This window comes from Galeopterus variegatus, unplaced genomic scaffold, assembly GCF_000696425.1.
Source record: "Galeopterus variegatus unplaced genomic scaffold, G_variegatus-3.0.2 Scaffold1644, whole genome shotgun sequence".
NCBI classification, from domain to species: domain Eukaryota; kingdom Metazoa; phylum Chordata; class Mammalia; order Dermoptera; family Cynocephalidae; genus Galeopterus; species Galeopterus variegatus.
The window spans coordinates 132,547-154,057 of NW_007727755.1; the positions used below are offsets into that span (position 1 = coordinate 132,547).

The 21,511-nt window shown below is 39.0% G+C and overlaps 1 protein-coding gene and 1 pseudogene across 2 annotated transcripts in view; one reads left to right on the top strand and one right to left on the bottom strand.

Moving 5' to 3' along the window:
• Positions 1–21,511, top strand: part of LOC103594915 (serine/threonine-protein phosphatase 2A 55 kDa regulatory subunit B beta isoform-like) — a 238,037-nt gene that overhangs the window by 18,161 nt on the left and 198,365 nt on the right. The window lies entirely within an intron of this gene.
• Positions 9,792–12,488, bottom strand: LOC103594914 (annotated as a pseudogene). Its single transcript, XR_550889.1, has one exon. The product of XR_550889.1 is annotated as a cell cycle checkpoint protein RAD1 pseudogene (transcript).

Here is a 21,511-nt window from a genome sequence, read left to right on the forward strand (position 1 = left end):
AATAGGTAAGAAAGACAATGGACTGATCATAAACAGCATGATTCTTATCCCCAGAAACATGACACAAGGGCAAGGAAGCTTCGTTTACTGAGTGGTTTTTATTCACTCTGTATATCTTTTGCCTCATTTCCATTTAATTATGTGAGCAGTGAAATCTTTAATAAGAAGATAGACTTATTTCTTAAATCCTCTAACTGCAGTTTCCCATATGTAAAATTGGGACAATAATAGTAACTACCTGCTGAAGTTGTTGTGAGGATTAAGTGAGACAATAGTTGTATGGTGGCTAGTTCATTTCTTGACATAGATTGAACATTCAAGTTTGTTGTTTTTGTTCTTTCTAAGAGACTTAAGTGGTCCTAAGTATTCTTTGCACTGGACCATATATACTTTCTACCCTCTCAATTCCTAGGGATCAAGATTATACCAAAAAATATACTTAGGTGGTTAAGAACACAGACTCTGGAGATGACTGTGTTTGTATCCTGGTTCTACCACTTGCTAGTCTCATGTCCTTGGGCAAATTATTTAACCCCTCTCAGCCAGGTGTTTCATCTGTAAATGAGGATAACAATGTTTACCTTTATAAGTTTGTTGTAAATATTAAATACAACAGTGCATGTAATGTGCTCCGGACAGTCCCGGGTACATAGTACATAGTAATTGCTGAATAATGTTAGGCTGTATGTTTGAGGATAGCCTTACTGTTGGAAGACACTTGTTTTGACTACAAAACAGAGGATAAGTAAGTTAACACCCCAGACTTAATCTTTGATCCAGTATCAGTTCTGGCTTGTGGTGATTTGACCCTTTTAAATAATAAATATCATCTCTTGGGGTGGACTCTTATGAGAGTCTAAGAGAACTTCTGCTCTTTTCTGAATATGAAATAAAGCACTGATGAAAATAAAATCCATTACCTTCTTTAGGCACCATCAGCAGAATAGTTCTTAAAGGTAATAGCTCTAAAATATTGAAAAAAATTAATGATAATGATTAATTATATGCCTCTCTTTCTATTTTAGTGGTATATTGAAGCTTTTCATTAATGCCTATTTTGTTTTTTAATCTTGCATCTTTATTTTTAGTATTTCTTCTTGTAGTACCTTATTCATAGCTTCTCATATGAGGGTATTACAAAAAGTTCATGAAAATGTTCATACTATCATTCAATTCTCTTTTTCCATGAGCTTTTAGAAGTACCCTCATGGGCTATAACCTCCTATCTCTGAACACTTCCAGAGAGAGGGAGCCATTTCTGATCAGTGAGATGACCTGCTCCTGCTTCTGAATAGTTCCACTTGCATAAAAGTTCTTCTGTCCCAGAGCAGTCTCTCTAGCTTTCACCCACCGCTCCTAGCCCTGTTCTTCGAAGCCTTTCCCCAAATGCTTAGCATCTTCTCCACATGACCCCTCTTGAGCTCTATGAAAACAGCTCTCCTAACACTGCAGCCTCCTCAAAACTCTTCAGATTGCCGTATAGCAGTTGCTTTTAAACTTTAATGTGATTAGAATCACCTGAAGTGTTTGTTAAATACAAATTGCTCAGCCCCACCCCTGGAGTTTCTGATGTAATAGTCTGTGTTGGAGCTGAGAGTTCAATTTCTCAGTTTCCCAAATAATGCTGCAGCTGACCAGAGCAACACTTTGAGAACCGCTGCTCTGTGCCTCCAAAGTCAGTGGCAGACCTCTTCCGGTTGAGAGGGCTGAAGCACAGAGAGGTTCTGTAGTACTGGTTGTGTCCCCTTGTTAGCCCACATTTCTACAGGCCAGGAGCAGCCTCTTCCAAAGAGGCTGTAGGGGGGATATGGGGAATGTGTAAATGCACATTTACCAAAAATGTATGTTACCAAAAGTTGAAGCATCACTACCTTCTGGAGTCTGGATCTGAACCCCATGTTTGTCACAGGAGCCAAGAGAGAACTCAAGACAGAGAATAGTGGCACAATAATGAAGCATGAATTATCCAGATGAAAGCTCCTACGGAAATAAAGGTATTAGTATTATTATTTATACCTACTATTCTCAATAAAATAGCAATACGGAAGTGTTGAATAGTTCCAATTGCTTAAAAGTTATTCTGTGGGACCCAAATAAATTAATTCACATTAAAAAAATTATTGTAGATATAAATAACTATTGCAAGTTATTGTTTTAAGAACTAAAAACACATTTCGAGCAAATGTGCATGGGGATGATAAATTATGACGGGTTATAAAATTACCAGGAGAGAGAGTGTTGGCTAGGCAAGAGCAGAGCCTGCTTTATTGATGCTATACTAGTATGTTGAATAGGCTAGTGCACAAGACAGATGTATTAACTGCTTGAATAAAGGAAAAAGGCTTGGGGTCAGGAGGCAAAGAAAGAGATAATACGGGCACCTTACTTTATATATAATGAAGATTGAAGGGCCTCATTAAATGGATAGTTTCAAATGGAAAAGTAGATCTAGTAATCGCTGTGTAGGAAAAACAAAAACTTTTCACCCACATTAAATATTTGGAAGTCTTTTTATTATAACTCCTAAGTAATCCCTCTTGATTTGGATGAAGTAAATGAAGACTTCTACTAGCCTTTTTTATGCATTTCTTGAAACTGTGTGTGGCAAGGCTATGTAGCTTTACAGCCTCCACATTTGACTGTGTTTTGGGGTTCTAGAAAATAAAATTTAGTATGAAAGAACAGTATTTTGATTTAAGAATCAGCAGAGATTCTATCTTAAGATGGAGTTTATAACAGAGGTAGATATGAACTCTAAGACAGATCAATGAATAAGAGATTCAGAAGAGAAGAGCTCTCTTTTAAGGAACAAGAAAAGATTCCAAATAAATATTTATCATAAGGCAAATGAAATTTAAAAGATTGTCAAAGACCAAAAGGAGGAGAAAACAGAGCAGGCGTGTGTGTGCATGCATATGTGTATGTATATGTGTATGTATAAGTGTGCATGTGTATCTGTTTATGTATATTCTCCATCAGCCTGTGGATAAACATGTGCCACACATTGGTGTCCCAAGGGCACTATGCAATCTTAGCTTTGTGTATATATATATATGGGCTCCATGCAGGTGATATTTCTTAATGTAGTTTTTTAATATAAGATGATAAGAAAGCAGGGTTTGTTTTTAAATAATATTTTGGAATGTTTGTGATGTGAGGTGGAGTTCAGCTCTTCCCTTGCTGCAGAAAATTTATACTTTTCGTCTGGTCTGTTTTAATAAAGAGTTTCTTTATGCTGTAATTTTAGTACACTTTTTTTATTCTTGCCAACCAACTAACATTTTCAATGCATTCCAATATAATATTGATCGGGGGGTTGAGTTTTATTTGGTTTGTCTTTGATGATATTACTTCAATGAGATGAAACTGGATAGACTTTGAATGGATTTCCCTGGACTTCCAACTTTTATACACCCTATTTTTCCACCAGAAGGGAGGAAGAGAGGAAGGATTGAAGTATATTGTTCTTTGGTCATATTTTTCTGAACTGTGTCATGTCAGACTCAACATTTCTAGAAGCACAAAACTGCAAGTGAGAAAGAGACAGTTCAGAGTGAGAATTTTAAGAGATTGCTGTGGGGAAGAAGAGCAAAGACAGATACCTGCCTTTCACTGTGCATCATGCAGCCCAAATGTTTCTGAAAAACCCAGAGTACACAGACAGTGAGTGCCCCTTTAACTGCTAAGGGGTTGGGAACTATATAAGCATTGTGCATAGCTTAGCGAGTAAGTGTGAGCTGTAAGATGAATGTGTATGTGTGTGTTTTAATAGAATGTAAGAACCACTTCCAGGTGTCATTTTCACAATTTTACTTTCTTCAGAAATGAAGTCCATTAGAATTTGGTTAAGATTGCCTTGAGTTTTCAACATAAGATTAAGATTATTTAATAGCAGTATAAGACATGAAGCCAGGTATGACTATCTCTGATTTCCCAGAATGTGCTCCAGGGAGAGATAATACTTTAATGTGTGGCAGCAGATTGGTATGAAAAGAAGCTGGCATCCATCCTTTTGGTTGTTAAGTGTTTATTGAGCATTTACTGTGTGTCACTGCTATACTCTGCACCAGTGAGGTAGTACATAGACCTAGTCTCTTCCATGAAGGAACTCGTGGTCTAGCGGTGTCACAGACAGGGCAGCAGGTGATTACAGTTTAGGATGAGAAGTTCTATGATGAGGGAGTACAAGGGCTCACAGGAGGCTGGTGAGGACGGAGATGGTTAAGCTGAGACCCAAAGCATGAGGAGGAGGGATTCAGGTGAAGGTTAGAGAAATGAAAAGTGTTCCAAGCAGGGAGAATGGTACAGTCAAAAAATAATGGGTTAGTCCTACCTCGGGTATTTAGCAGTTGGGTGACTTCAGGAAAAAAGTCTTAGATATTTAGTTTCCTTATCTTTTTGTGGGAGATGATGATGGTGGTAGGGACAGTGATGGTGACAGAGGTGATGGTCATAATGGTTATTGCTAGTGCTGCTGATGGAGAAAGAAATAAACAATAACAGTTAATATTTACTGAGCACTTATCACATGCCACGTAGTATCCTGGGCACTTTACATGCACAAAATACCTATTAGGGTTTTGCGATCACTTTATGAGGCAGGTATCATTATTATTTGCTTTACAGAGGAGAGAACTGAAGCTTAGGTTAAGTAACTGGCTCAAGGTCACCCTACTATTAGTAGAAAAATCAGAATTTGAAAACAGACAAGTTTAACTTAGAGCCTGCATTTTCCACCATTACTACAGTATTCATAATCTAACTTTTTCGTAAGGCTGATATACAGATGAGCAGGATACATGATTTGAGAAGGCTTTTTAAACTGCACAGAACTCATAGTCATTGTGCATGCTAAGCCAAGGCATGAGTCATGTGTTTAGAATAAAAAGTACAAATAGTCGTGTGAAACATGGGCTATTGCTACTTGCCTTGTTAGCAGCTCCTCTGTCTCTATGGTCTGAGCACGTTGGTAGTCAAAAGTGGCATTCCCTGGGGGTATTTTTTGAAGCAAGAGAACATTAGATGAGGTGGACCATGGATTTGCTCCCAAATGGCAATTGATGTGTTAGAAAGTCCTCAAATACTTCTGAGATTGTTAATCTCTGTTAATCACTCCATGCCCCTCTGCGACTGCTCAGCACAAAATGAAACGTAGGCTTGGCAACTATCCGATTCTTTTCAAGAATCATGGTTTCTAACATGGATAATCCAAAGCCCAATTGGACTTCTTAAAATTCTGGATGTCAAATGGACTCTTTTCCTGTCATTTCTACATTTCTTATACTCCCCAACATGCTCCCTGCATTTATCTGGACACTAATCAGCCATTGGGTTGTGAACATAGGACTGTGTGTACTAATATCACATAAGCAGGTTCATGTTGCTGGTCACTGGGAATTATTGAGAACATTTGGAGAGAGGTGGTTGCACAGTCTTTTGGCACAAAGAGCATGTCTCCACTACAAAGGGAAAGTCTGGTTCTACGATAGGCAGAACAGCGATGAATCAAAATAATGAATTCTTCTGCATCATAGTCCAATTCCAGAGGTTAATTGTTTAAATCCTGTTTGAGGCCCGATAAAGGGGGCTTTCCCTTTGGAAGCTTGACTGAGCTAGTGTGAAAGGCAAGACTGTAATTCGGATATACTAGTGAAATGCAAACAGTTTCAGCTATTAATGGTCACTAATGACCTGCAATCCAGCTATGATTTGTTAGGTTAAAAACAGAGACACAATTAATTTATTTGTTCAGGAGTGTAAACAGAAGAATTTATAAATCTGCTAATTGTTCTCCACTGGAGATGGGAGGCTAGAGCATTAGTCTTGAGCTGTGGTACTTTGGGGCTGTATTGTCAGTTCTTGAACTTCTCTCAGATTCCTGACCCCTCATAAGCCTGTAGTCAAAAGGAAATTAAGAGGATACTGTTCCGGGTACCCTTTCTCTGTGCCTTTTTCTCTTGATAAGTGAGCCACTTCAATTTTAATTTTTCTTTTTCGGCTCCACTCTGGTCTCATGTTTCAACTGGCCAGTTTTCTTGAAGCTTCACCATTCATTCAGCAAACACTTAACAAATAATTATTGAAGGCTGGTTATGCTTCAAACACTATACTAGGCCTCAAGATTTATAATGGTTATCAAGAGAGTCTGGACCCAATCTTTGCAAAATTTACAATCTCTTCATAGGTGTCTTTAAGATTTTCTGTACCACTAGCTACTCCTTGTATTACTTGTCACCACAACCAAATTAAAATTCTCTTGGCATGAACCAGATGCTTTGTTGAGATACACATCTTAGAGGACAAGGCGCTTTGGTCTTTTAGGGTGCATCAAAACTGGCAATAGAGATTTTGAGGGGTTATAGTGATTCTTTAGAAAAGCTATATCTTATGTTTTGTATAGTCATTTATTTAAGTTGAGAAAGTGAGTACATTTAGATCCCGATGGGAAAGCATGATGCTAAAACATAAATCCTTTAATCTTTCATCAAGTAAAGTGAAAACGCTATGAACTTCTCGGTAACACAGGCAATGATGATGCAGGTTATCTGGGTGAGGCATTTGATTACTTAAGATCATGATGAAACAATAGGAGTGGTTTCACTCACACAGAACATGGTTTCATTTCTTGTAAGCACTCATAACAATCTGCAATGATTTTATTTACTTGATAGTGTGTTGATTATATTTCCTCTGCTTGAAAGTAAGCGCTTTGGGCCAGCCCGGTGGCGCACGGGAGAGTGCGCCGCTTGGGAGCGCGGAGGCGCTCCCGCCGAGGGGTCGGATCCCATGTGGATTTCACTCACACAGAACATGGTTTCATTTCTTGTAAGCACTCATAACAATCTGCAATGATTTTATTTACTTGATAGTGTGTTGATTATATTTCCTCTGCTTGAAAGTAAGCGCTTTGGGCCAGCCCGGTGGCGCACGGGAGAGTGCGCCGCTTGGGAGCGCGGAGGCGCTCCCGCCGAGGGTTCGGATCCCATGTGGAGACCGGTTCCCGCTCACTGGCTGAGCGTGGTGTGGGCACAACACCGAGGGTTGCGATCCCGTTGCCGGTCAGTAAAAAAAGACAAAAAGGAAAAAAAAAAAAAGAAAGTAAGCGCTTTGTCTCCCTTGCCCAGTGAGTATCCCAGGCTCTAACACAGTTCCTGGAATGTAATAAATATGCCTGGTAAATATTTGTTGAATGTTGAGTGAAATCAGGGCCCAATGATTAGAGCTTGAAAACCAATAGTAGCATTTGTGAAATAAAGCAAAATTACTTGATAACAACAATCTTAAGGGATAGCACCAATCGGTGATAGCTGACCTCTTTTGGAGGATTATTTATTCATGTCCCCTTATGTCTTCTTCCATTTAATATTCATTCCAATGCATTATTGACCCATATGATTAAAAAGACATCCTGTTTATTTGGAAACTACCAGAGCCTAAGAATGATATTTCTTATACTCATCTCTAGGGTGACCAATAAAATTTTTCATGTGAAATGACATATTTTTCAGAACCCAGTGGGAAACTTTAATGTTCAGGAAAATCTTGACAATAGTGTGGATGGATGGTGATGACATTTTTTTTATTAATTTATTCAATAGATACTTATTGGGCACTTCCTGGGTGCCAAGCATGGAGCTAGGTTCCAGGAATGTGGAGTGACAGGGCCCCTCTAGGGAACTATATTAAAGAACAACAAAGATAAATGTATGATTCCAACTGTGACAAGCCCTCTCAAGGAAGAGTTTGTGGTGCTATGAGAGTGTGAAATAAAAGGGTTATTGAACCTAGACAAGGAAGGCTTCCATAATAAAAGAATAATTGCTAAATCTTGTAGCCATAATAGAAATTAGCTATATTGAAGAAGAGATGGGAGGATGACCCAGGCAGAGGGAACTGCATATACCAGGGCCTCGCAGTAGTAGTACTAGTAGTAGTAGTAGTGATAGTAGGAGTAGGGAGAGTGTGTTCAGAGAAGAGAAAAGTGGCCAATGTGGCTTGAGTTCCCCTAGGGCGGGCATTAGACAGAAGCCACATCTTGCAGAGTCTTGAAAGTATATGAGGCCTTTTTGCTTTTTACCCTAGGAGTAAAAGGAAGCTGTTAACATATTTACATGTGGGGAAGAGGGAAGGCAGTGACCAAGCTGCATTTCAAAAAGATCATCCTGGCTTCAGTGCAAAGAACAGATTGGAAAGGGTGCAGAATAGATTTAAGCAGACAAATGTTTTGTTCCTATGAACCTGACATAGAATGCACATAATATATGCCCATGTGAGGCAGTCTCCATATAAAGCACACACCCTTGCAAGAGATTCAAGATGAGCTCCTCCATGGTGTAATGTAGACCTCTTCACACTTCCTCTGTGTCATGCACACGCACTTACCCAGACATAAATTAGCATCATGAACGCAGAGTGTCACGGCGGAGCCCAGTTCCCTTCCCGCTGATGCCTCACTTTAGCGCCTTCCCTTTGTACTTTACCCTTCCCCTTCAAAGGCTGTTCTCAAGTCTTATTTTCCTTCCTAGAAGTGTGAGATTGGTTTTTCTGCCGTGCTATTAGAGTGATCCTCCACTTACAGTCTAATCTGCCATGGCTTTGTGCCTGTTTGTCAGGAACTTCGAGAATGTATTAAGACATTATACAGGGTAGAAGCTCTATTTTGACAATGAATATGCTTATTATCTATTTTAATAAATGTAAATTGCTGTGGAGAAACAAACCATTTTATGCTACTTGAATCCTTTTCAGGGAAGCTGAATCCTTTTGGCGCAGCTTAGATGTGTTACTGTCATTGTCCCTTCATGAGCTGAATAAAAACACTTAAATCAGACCTTTGTTAGTGCACCCTCTTGTACTGTCACTCTAATAAATTGTTGTGATTTTAGTCTTTAAAATTCATATTTTGTAACATTTGCAAATTTATCTGTAGTCCCTTCCAGAATTGAGATTATGGGGTAAACTCAACAGCAAGTCGACATGTAGCTTATATGTGCCAAGCACTATACTTGGGATACAGCAATGAACAAGGCACTATTTTTGCTTGCAGTCATTTCTCACTGTTGCAGTGGGAATTTACAGATAAGCAAGGTGGTGGTCCATGTGGTGATGAATGGGAGTTGGAGACATCGGTAAAAACTCGTGTTTAATTTTATGTAGACACAGATGATTATGTATAGAAATACTTATGTGCATATATGTGCGTTTGTACACATACATATATTTCTTTCTGTGTCAGCAGAGAGGGCCTAAAAGAAATGACATCCCAGGAGCAACAAACACAATAGCACCCAGATCTTGATTTCTTAAACTGTTCTCTAACATAAAGGAACAGGAATCCTTGGAGAAATGTCTGCTGCTGCTGCTGCTGCTGGGAAAGGAAATATACAAGATGAGCCTGGAGCCTCTTCTGGAGCAATTAGTAGGGCATCTAATTGCCCTTTCAAATCCTGACTTGAACACTTTGAGCAGGTTTCTTAACCTGACTGATCTTCTGATTCCTCATCTCTAAAACAGTGATAAAATCTGCAGCAAGTCAATAGAGGCTGTGAAGTCAAACCATAGGAGCTCAAACCCCCAGCTGTAGAACTGGGTGATTTACTAAATCCATCTGTGTTTCACTTCCCCAGCAGTAAATAGGATACCTCAGAGCATTGTCCTGGGGTAATACACTCAAATGTGAAGTGCTTAGAATGAGTCCTGGCACACAGTGCTTGCATAAATGTAAGCTTCAACTGCTGCTGTCTTCTCACAAGTCTGTGGTGAGGATTCAAGGGAAAAATCATGGAGAGTGCTTAGCATATGTCTAGGGTAACGTGTGTGGCTTGTATTATGCTTATAAATCTGCTGCTAATAGAGTGCAAGCCCTATGGTGGCAAAGACAGGTTCTTGGAGGCCAGGAGATGCCTTCCCTTTGAATCCTGTATACCAGACACACCCTTCTTGTCTAACCCTACACTGAAAATAGAGCACAAGTTGATCAAATACAAGGAGGGTGATGGGTTTGGGTTCTGACAGAAGAAACAAAGTCCAGAAGCTAAGGAAAGCATGGCACCTTTATAGAACTGCACAGTTCACAATGGTTGGCATGCAGAGTCTAAGAGGGAAGAAGAGACAGTAGGCAGGAGAGAGAAGTAGGAAAGATTCTTCTGGCTACTGTTGGGGGAAAAAATGGGTTGAAGGTAGAAGGCCATTAGAAAGCTGTTTCAGATGTACAGGTGAGAGATTGTGGTGCCCTAGATTATAGTAGTGGCTCTGGAAGTGGGATTAAAGGATTTGAAGGCCTTGCTAAGAAGAGGGTGAATAATGATCTTGAAATTATATGAAGATTTTTCCTGCCAAAGAGTCTGTTTGTGATAGCTGATAATTTCCTGATATCTGTGTGAGATAAAATTACTATAGGAAACATAAGAATTTTAGGCAGTGGCTTTGAGACTTCTATGTATACCATTATAGGTAGGTTCTTTTTAAAAAACCATAAGCATAAAAATCAAATTAACTCTGAAATGCTGAATGGATAGGGGAGTATTCTAGATCAGCATTATCCAATGGAAGTATAATACAACCCATGTATGCAATTTTAATTTTCCAGTAGCCACGTTAAAAAATAAAGAAAACAGGTAGAATTATTATTATTTTTTTTATTTAAGTATTATATTTTATTAAATACAAAAAATATTTGCATGCCACAAAAATTATTTCAGTGAAAACTACTCAGGAAAGTACAAAATCATTTAATAACTGGTTTTCTACACTTTGATTTCATCAAGAAACTCTTATAGGCAAATGGAAGGTATCTAATAAGTAGTTACTGAATTGAACAGTTTTGAGTACAAGAAAGAAATCTGTAACTCTGATGACTGTTCTATATCCTGTTTACAGATGTCTTTAAAAAGTATACTGTAAAAATAAATCATATAAAGAATTGTTCAGAGTTATTTGGTGATACCTCAACTTCAGAGTGTTTGCAAAGAAGTCACATGTAAAAGCAATCATTTCGATGCAAGTAAATGCTATTTAAAAACAAACAAACAAAATGGTATCCTTTAAAACAATAGTTCCCAAACTTTAGCATACATAAGAAATTACTGGTGGAAGCTTGTTAAAATACAGGTTGCTGGCCTCATTCCCAGAGCTTCTGACAACCCAGGTGATTCTAATGCTGTTGATCTGGGCACAACACTAAACTAATAAGCAATGCCCATATGCCTTTGCTTTTTCTAATAAAAAATAAATAAAAGAACACTTCAGATATGGCTTCATCAAACTTTAAATCTTTAGACTCCTGAAATGTTCTCCTTAAACAGAATAGAACTTAGAGTTTATTCATCTTGGCTCACAATGATTCCCATGAATTCAAGAGACAGAACCACAGGACAGTCCAATACTGGATAATCTCTGACTGCATGAAAACATATATTTACAAAGTACATAGCAACTATTAAGGTACAGGGAACTTGCTCCTAACTTCTCCATACTTCTTTATAGAAAATCCACTAAAAAATTATGAAGAGTACAGTACTCAGAATGAGAACTTAGCCTATCATAAATGTACATATAAATATTACAGTGAATTGTCACACTCAAGACTCAGAAACTTCTTCGTCAGGGCAGCAGTAATATTCCACAAAACATATTTGTCCATCTTCATTTCTAATCATGTACTGTAATGAGAGAAATTCTCGGTTATCTGTCCGAATCGATACCTTACAAGATAGGATTAATGCCTTTGTAGAGGGTTTTAGTAAAGAAATCTTGTATCTGTTGACCTGGGTTTGATTACAATGAAATGCTTCCATCAAATCAGAATCTTTAGGATAGTCAAGGTGGGAACTTCCTGCATTTCCAAAAGTAGATAACCTGAAATAAGGCTTGTCAGGAGACATGGTAATCTGGAGGACCTCACTTGTCATATCCAACTCGGAAAATGCTTCACGGAGCCCCTCTGACTGCAGAATAATTTTATTAATTACATTGGTGCTGCAGAAATCAAAATCCAGAGTCTCCTCAGGCTCCTGAGTATTGATTTTGCAGACAGTCACCACTCCTCCTTCTTCCAGAAACAGCATCAAAGGGTAACCATAGCCTTGGTAACACATCCGAAGTGCAGTTAAAGTCCCTGGCATAGGATTTGATCCAAAAATAAATAAACAGTCTAGAAGGACAGTTAAATTAATTCGAAAAGTAACAGACTCTTCCTGAACCCTAAATTCTTGAAATATCCCAGCCTGAATAAAAGCATTCGCTTGCACACACTTTGCATTTTCCACTGTAACCTTGATTCCATTTTTAGTAGCGAAACACATGGCATGGTCTCGGAAATGAATGGCTTTCAGGACAGTGGAGAGATTCCTAACGTTGTCCAGGCTGGCCACTAAGCTGTACTGATCATTCTCATCTTGGACGTGCTGGGTGAGGAGGGGCATCGTCCACCATACGTCCGGTCCCGAGGGATGCTCCAGGGGCCAGCACCTGTTCCCGCGGAACACGACACACCTGATGGGATTAGTCTCGGGATCCTGGGGCGCGGAAACCCGACCTCTGCGGTGGGGTCCGGACGTCTGAGAGCCCTTCCCAGCCAACCCCTTAGGGACGTGAGTTGCAGCTCCCGGGAAACTCATAAAATTAATTTTAATAACATATTTTAATTTCATCTATTGAAAATATTATTACTTCAACATGTAATCAAAATAAAAATTATGAGATTTTTATATACTTTTTCTCATATTAATATTAATTCTTCAAAACTTGTGTTTATTAAACACTTATGGCACATTCAGTTCAGACTAGCTTATTTCAAGTGTGCAACACTGACATGTGGTTGGTAGCTACTGTGTTGGACAGCACAAGTCTAGAGCTCCCAAATGTAGTCAGAACATGTTAGACGTACATTTGCTGGAGAAATCTTTTTTAAACAGGTTATTCAACATCCTTGCTTTAGTACATGCACATGGAAAACAGAACTTAGTGCACGTACTACAATTGCCTATTTCTTTCACTTGATAAATATTATCAAATCATCACTCTGTGGTAATGGAGCACCTTCTGTATCAGTGCCCGCTATGGTTTGCACACTGGTGTTCTTATTGTGACATGAAAAAACAAAACAAAAAACCCAGAAAATGAAATAATCATAAGTTATTCTGTGATGGAAACCAATGAAGTGTTGAGATACTGGATAACCACGGTGGGATGGCTGGAGATAATTTCAGTCGAGGTGACAGTAAGCTGAGAGATAAAAGATGAAAATGAGCCAGCCACACAGAGAATTGGAGAAAGAGTAGATCAAGTAGAGGAAACAGCATGTTGAAGAGCCCCAGGCTTGTGACATGTTGAAAGAATCAAAAAGTGAGCACAGCTGAAGGTTGGCCAGGGAAGAAACGTATGGCGTGAGATGAGTCCACAAAAGTGGGCAGAAGCTGCATCCTATGAGACTTAGTAAGGCGTGGTAAGGAGTTGGAATATTATTCTAAGTGCTCTGGAATGTACCAAAAGATTTTAAGGGAAGGGACTTATTGATCAAGAAGACTGCCTTAACCTCAGGTCACTGTGCAGGCTGAAGGTAAAAATTCAGACAAGTGAAAGTTGGAAGAAAGTTTGTTTTGCACACCTCACAAGGTTATTAGTGAGCAAAAATGGAATAAGGTAGTGAAAGTTCTGGACAGACAATATAATGATCTATAGGTGCAAAGTACTAAAAAGAAAAGTGCAGGTGGTAACCTAGCTGGCTTTGTTGAGCTGCTCTCTGTAATGGAATTGCATGCTTTCAGTGTCCCACACGCTTTCTGAATGGAATTCGGAATGTGCTTCCAAAAATTAAGTGCACAGAATGGAGCTAGGTATGCAGGTCTTCTGCTGTACCTGTAGTTTCTGTATTTGTGGATAAGTGGTTGGTTGTTCCTGAAATGAATACATGAAGATGCACGGTGACATCTCACTGGGGGTCCTGCCAACAGTTCGTGTGTGTGGAGAAAGAGCAAGGATCCAAGGAGGCTGGGAGAGAAGATGACATATTCTTTTTGTCTGGCATTTTGGAATATTTCAACATATTTTTGAAATTATTTTCTCATGGTCATGATGACTCAAAGAAAGAGGAAGCAAGCAGAACCATCCCTAAATTATAGAAGAATAAACTGAAGCTTTGAGAAGTGGAGAGTTAGTATGTGACCAAAATAGACAATGAGATCATATCTTATAACTTGTACTTTTTTCTCTCGAGTGAGAGAGCGCTAGTGACTTTTCCAACCCTACACCAATTTGTGAGGAGTCTGCTCTTTTAGAAACTGGAAATACATTTCTCTTTGGACTATTTGAAATCTAATCACCTGAACTCTATCACTGCAAGGAAAGGAGAGGGTGGGGCAGTTTTCTACCCTCTCTTACTGATAAAGCAATTTGATTGTAAGCTCCAGTGTAATGGACTTATGTGTTTCTTTTTGTATAGTGTTCTGTAGAATACAAAGTGTCATTCAGCGATGGAATAAAAAATGATGGAATCAAGACAGGTTGATCATTAGTCACTGAGCCTATCTGGATAATTTTTAAGCATTGCAATAGAAAAAGATCTGCATTTAAAAATTATTTTAACATGATTTACTAATTGAGTGTATAGAAGACAAACCTTTCAACCTAGTACTTGGTTGTTATTAGCAAATAAGAAATGCTAAAGTATTTTTTTAAGTGTGTCATTTTTTTTTCTTTTCCTTGAATTATGATTGGAGTGTAGTCATTTGCAAATGATATCAAGAAAAATTGGCCCTGCTAGATTTAAGATACAGATTCTTAAACTATTTTTGCGGAGGGAGAGATTTGTAGGGATGGATAGGCATCAAGGAACACTTTGAGTATTTGATGAAAGCTATGGCTCCTTTTTACAGGGAAAAAAATGTTAAGAAAGCCATAAACATACAATAGGCCATTTAATTTGAGAGACATTATGGATTCCTATGAAGTTCATCCCTTCATGGCTGATCAAGCACCTCTCATCTAGAAGATTGAAGAAAGCTGGGATGAACAAAAATGTGCAGAACTTAACTGAAGATAAATGAGCAGTACTTTAAGGGGGGGAGGTTATATTCCACATTGGGAATGGAGCGTGGTTGTTCTGGTTTCACGGTGACGTTGTTAGGGAACTGGGATGAAGCCCTGTCCCAGAGGACTCACCTCTGAAGTTTGCGTAGTCCAAATAGGACTTGGAATTTTAAAAGCTTTCTGACATCGAATCTCTTTCTTACTAGCCTGATCTGATTCCATTTCTGGGTAGTAAGAGAGGCAGCACCAGCTGTCTGGGTTGTGATTACCTCTTGCCCATAGGGAAGTTTGGGAGGTAGGAATGGGGGGCATTCTCACAATCAGAAGATGCAAATAGTGCATATATTCTGGGTCGGTCTTTCCTTCCTTCCTTCCTTCCTTCCTTCCTTCCGTGCAGGAGAACAGGGAGCAGAACCAGTTGGATTGAACAACTCCTTCAAAAACTCTATAGTGATTTAAAAAACAAAACAAAACCCCCATTACCTTTCACCCAAGAGTAGATAATGTTGACTTTTGGATGAGATGGAACTAAGGTAAAATTTATACTATTGAATGATGACAGAGTTCAGAGAGAACTATAAGCATTCAGAAAGAGAAGGCATTATTGCATTGTTTTTGTGCATCTGATCTTTATGAACAAGGAGAATAGAAGACATTGAATAGTCCTCCCTAACCTTCAAAAGTCTCAACTCAAATCTCACTTTTTTCACAAAAAGCATCCTGGACTATGGCATCTCTTCTAAATGCCTATACCAGAGACTCTAATTTATTGCTTAATACTTCTAATATAGCATATTGGCCACTATTGTTTAATACCTATTTGTCTCGTTTCTTTTCCTGGCTTAGCTTCCCCAAGGGCAGACATTATATCTCCCTCACTAGAAGAGTGTCATCAGATCAAGCTAACATTTGTTTCTTTTATTGCTCTAATGCCATCACAGTGTCTCACACATTACAGAATAATCTATTCACATTATTTTGAATGAGAAGTTCTGATATTTCAGCATCATTTATAGTTCTGATTTCTGTGTTGCACATACCATACTTGCTGGCTGGTAATTGAGAAGAAAAGTAGTTTATTTTTGTTTTGCATAAAAACAAATTGGAGTCAAAATAGGACTAGTAGATAGGGGTAGTATCTGAGACTGATTTCTGAAGTCTGGTTGTCATGGTTCATGAATCTCCAAAAACACTTTGGGTATTTTAGAAGTGTCTAGATTTATGGAACTGTTTTTATTTTTAGTTGTATACTAGAGCTGTGTTTTTAAATCACAAATTTACTCACAGGAGAGATTAGTTTTGTTATTTTGCAGACAAGGAAGAGAAACTAAGATTTGTTAAGCAACTACTATGTGCTACGGCCTGGGCTTTATAATTTTACATATGTTACTGGACAAAGTACTTGGCACAGAGGAGTCATTCAATTAAATGTTTGTTAAGTTCATCCAAGGGTTCTCCAGCAGGCAGCAGCTGATCATGCTTGAGTTTGAACCCAAAGCTGTAGGTACTTGAAGCCCATCCTCTTTTCATGATCACCTCTTCTCTAAATAGAAACTCTTGCAGAGAAAAATAGAATCAACATTATTAACTTTTTATTTTAGCTCTTTGTTCTTTTATCTCATGCTACAGAAGACTCAAGTTTTCAACATTTGGCCCCAGACATTATTTTCCTCCGTCTGTGCTATTTGCCCAGAGATGGTGCTAAAGATAAACTCAACTTCCTGGCATCAGCTCAGAACAATTGTGTTAGAACATGCTCTTCCTGACACCCTAAGAAAGCAAAAATAAACTTTTGGAAAGAAGGGTGATTAAAGTGGCAGAAATGGTGACACTATTTGCATTCTATTCTCTGTCCCCCTGGGTGGAGGAAGGGAGGTAGGGGGTAGTGGCTGTCCAAACACAGCCTAGAAGCCAGCGAGCTAGAACATTTTCATGGTTTATCCATGAAATCTGGTTTATTCCAGATTGGAAACTTGTTTTTAATATAATCCTGGCTCTCCAAGTTGCTCGTGATTATTTAGCATGATCAGCTGATTTAATAAGTCTTTTTCTTAAGTAAAAATGAAAAAAAATATATTAAACTTTATAGGGACAAGCTCTGGTTTTTACAGTTACCTTCCAGTGGACACAAATACATGATGTTTAATTTTCTAGAAATTGCTTCTACATTTTAGGACTCAATGTGACTCCATGTTTTCACTCGAGTACTGCAGCAGTACTGTTGGCTTTTCTGCCACCCCCACTGGGTCAAATGGACTAGGCATGTGATAGCTGAATGAAGAAGAGTATTCTGTAGGGCACGATTAGAACCAGCTCCTAACTAATTGGAAATTACAGGGAGGGAGATTGGAGATCAGTTTGTGGGAGAATTTTCTGGTGTGGAAAATTCTATCAAAGAGTGGAAGGGACTGTCTTGGGGGGTTGTTGGACATTCACTTTCCAGGAATGGTAAAGAGGCTGTAGCAGGGAGATTGGGCTGAACCTCCAATGCCCCTTCTGACTGGAGTTTCTTTGCTTCTCAGTTCCCAAGATGCCCTTTGCCTTGGGAAGCTAACAATTTCCTTTTGTTTCTTATTTCAAGGAAACCTTGTCAGGAGAGACAGAATGGAGGTCCAAGGGATAACATATAAGGAACTGTTTAAGATTTGTTAAACAAGTCAGTATACATTAGTCCTAAATATGTTAGGCTATTGCTTCCTTTGCTCTTGCTGTGGCTCACCCTGTGTCTAGTCTACCCTCAGTCCCCATCTGCAGGTCCTCCCTCCTCTTATGTGTGCCTGTCCTTTTCTGTCTCCCTTCTTTCTGGTTCTGGGACCTCGGGAAATCACTTAACTGCTCTGTGCTTCACCTTCCTCTCCTATAAAATGGAGATGTTAATGTCTCCCTGCATATTTATTGTAAGTATTAGAGAGAATATATGCAAAATACCAGCACGAGGTCTGGCAAGTAGTAGGTAAATATATTTATTTTCCTTTTTGGCAGGTTATAGCAATAGCTACGATAAAGCCAAAATGTTTCATTATTTTAGTTATACTAAGTTTCCATTTGTATTGTCAGGGCTAGGGCTCGGACCCTTCAAATTATTGTACAGGCTGGGTCACCAGACCCCTCACACACCAGGCTGGGTCCCCAGACCCCACACATTCAGGTCCACGCTAGGTAATTAAGAAAGATCCTGGGAGCCATTGGCAAATGACATGAGCTCAGTCCTCAGCAGCAGCAGTGGCAGTGGCCTTTGGAGCATCATGGGGGCACTGGCAGCAACAGCCTCCAGCAGTAGTAGCGGCCTCCCCGTTCCCCTGCCCTGCCCCCGGGAGCATCCTGGGGGTGGAGGGAGGCGGTAGATCAGAGCCACTCATCCTTTATACTTAAGTCCATAACCTAGGACACCTGGGTGCACATGTGCAATTACATTAGACCATAACCAAGGAACACCTGGGTGCTCGTGCATATTTACATCAAATGTTTGGCAAGATTCTGAACACCTGAGGGGCCCTGATCATTTTCTTTCACTTTCCCTACACTTTCATTTATTCATTCAACAGATAATTCTTTAACACCATAGGACAGGGGCATACTAGGCTCACTGTTAGGAATGTGAATATAGAGCCTACTCCCCAGGGGCTTATAAAATACTGAGAAGAAAAACATTGTTACTGCAGTGTGAGACATAGTATTAGGGAAACATCCCCTGGATACCAGCTCAGATACCCCGATCCCTCTTACATCAGCCTCTCTGATACCTCTGATACCTCTCTGATATCTCTCATTCTCCTCCACCTCCCTCAATTTTAGTAACAGTTGTTCCCCCTTTTGAGATTCCCAGAACTGTGCTATCCAATAAGGTCACCACACATGTGGCTATTTCATTTGAAATGTGCTGTAAGTGTAAAATACACACCAGACTTCAAAGACTTAGTTCAAAAACACATTAAATATCTCTTGAATAATGTTTTAATATTGATTACATGTAGAAATGATATTTTGGGTACATTGGGTTAAATAAAGTGTATCATTAAAATTAATTTCACCTGCTTCTTTTTGCTTTTTAATGTGGCTACTAGAAAATTTTAAATCACTTACATGGCTCACATTTTATTTCTGTTGAATGGTGTTGTCCTAGCACTCCACCATGCCACCTTCTAGCCACATCACTTTCTTCTCTCATCCCCCATATGACTTCCTGATATGGCATCCTTGTCACATGGATTATTTAAGATTCTAAATATTAAGCTCCTCCAAGACAATATTTACCATTTTTATTGACCATTTTATTGCAGCAGCTAGTTGTTGCCATAACACCTAACACCAAGTCTTCAATACATATTTGTTGAATGAATGATTGAATAAATAAATGAATGAATGAGTGGACAGAAGCAATATTCTGAGGCCTTGTGAACTTCAGAAGAATATGGTTTCCCAATGTCCATGATGCAGAAGATAAATTCAGTGGCTGCAAATTGCTGAAAAGTCAGCTTACTTCACCAAGATAGTATTGTGCCAGATCTTTATCTATCTAGAAGGCTAATCAATATGTCCTAAGACCACATCTGTGTCTGAAGCTCTCTCTATGACCTTTGGCAATGACTTGTCTCTATGAGAAACAGTTCTTAGAGTTCCATAATGCTTGTGTTTTGAAAATGACAGAGATCAGGCTGTCATTCACTAGGCAAAGCCACAGAACCTCAAAGGCACCTTCTTCCTTGAAAGATGAGTCCAGAAGTAGGGACAGCTGCAGTCTCTAAAGTTTTCATTCCAGAAAAGTAGGTAAACAATACTCTTCTAGGAACAGGGTCAGCTCAACTTTACAAACTACGAGTGAAGTACAGTTAGCTAGAACTTAGAACAGTGACATCTCTCATTCTGACTAAGCAATTTAAACAAAGGGAGTGAGAAAATAAATGAAATTCTCACCTTCCATCCCAATACTGTAATCTTGACAAAAATCCCTTGTACAGAATACTTGCCAATGTATTACTTCCACACAATTATGGATGGGCCTTTCCTATCACATTAGCCAGAGACATTTCCCAATGAAGAGCCTTGAGAAGTACGTGATAGGCCACAGCCAGGGTGTACATTGTAGGTGGTTTCCCAGGAGTTCATACTCCAAGTGGACAGGGGATATGTGTGTGGTAAGGGTGGGGAGAGAGATAGAATTTTTTTTATTCATTTGAGTATTTAACCAATGGTATATCACCTGCAGTAGGTTTGCTGGCTGCATGGGGAGGGGGTAGTAGGCAGAATTACTTTGTAAACTTTATAGTGAATTTCCTGTTATGATTTAATAAAATAATAATGATAAAAAATAATGTTTACTGAATGTTTATTATGTATCAGATATATTATTGAGTATTAAATATAAATTATTGCATTTTTTCATCACAAACAACTCAGTGTGGTTGGTGGTGCTATCACCTTCTTAAAAATGGTGGATCTCAGACTTTAGAACTTGCCTAAGGTCACACAGCTTATAACTATTGCTGCTGAGATCAAAGCTGAATCATTAGGCTCTAATTATCATAATGTACAGGATATCTTTGATGTAGAAATAACAGTATCTGGTTTTTTTTTTTTTTTTTTTTTTTTTTACAATAAGGAAGTTTCTGGTTAACAACTGTAAGAGGAGGGGACATTGTCGGCCTTATTCACAAGTAAGGATCCTTTACTGATTATAACTGTGCAGTGCAGCCTATGCTACAGGGAAACATGGTGTGATGGAGGATGTGTAGGACAGTACTGGAACCCGGGTCGAGCCCGGGCTCTGCGAGCTCACCACCTTTCTGGGCTTCTGTTCCTTCATTAGTATACTATGAAGGCTGAAACACACTAGGTTCTCAGGTTTTGTGCAGTGTTCAAATTCTCTAAGCCTTGGAAACTTGAGGGAAAGGAAGTGGGGTAAAGCAGTAGTCATTGCACCCCAGGTTCAGTATGCCCGGTTGACAAACCAGAGGAGAACTTGTTCCCTAGAACTCAGCATGTCTCATGAGGTTGAGGGGGGCCCAGGCCTACGGACCTGCAGATGTGCTGCCTGATAAAGTGGTAGATTGGGAAATCAGAACACTCATTGAAATTTCTGACTTAACTCGGCCACCATTCACAACTTTCACTATGTTTCTTGATACAGTCTTGAAGGAACATTTTAATATTATTTGATCTCCAAATATAAGTGAAAAAAATAATACTAAATCGAATTATCCTTTGTCATCAAAATTTTTCTGCTAGAATATAACTACGAGTGAGAAAACAGATCCTTGCAAAATCTTTGAGATCATCTTTTATTGATTTCTGAAAACTAGCTTAGAAACATAATTGAAAGACTTAGACTTTTCTGAAAAATAATAAATGTGTATGACTTCTCATATAGAAAATGCAGTCACTAATACTCAGGGCACAGATTAGAGATCTGAGCCTTGACAATGGAATCTGAATAATAAAGATACTAGGTGACTTGAGACAAATGAAATATTTATAGCTAAACCAA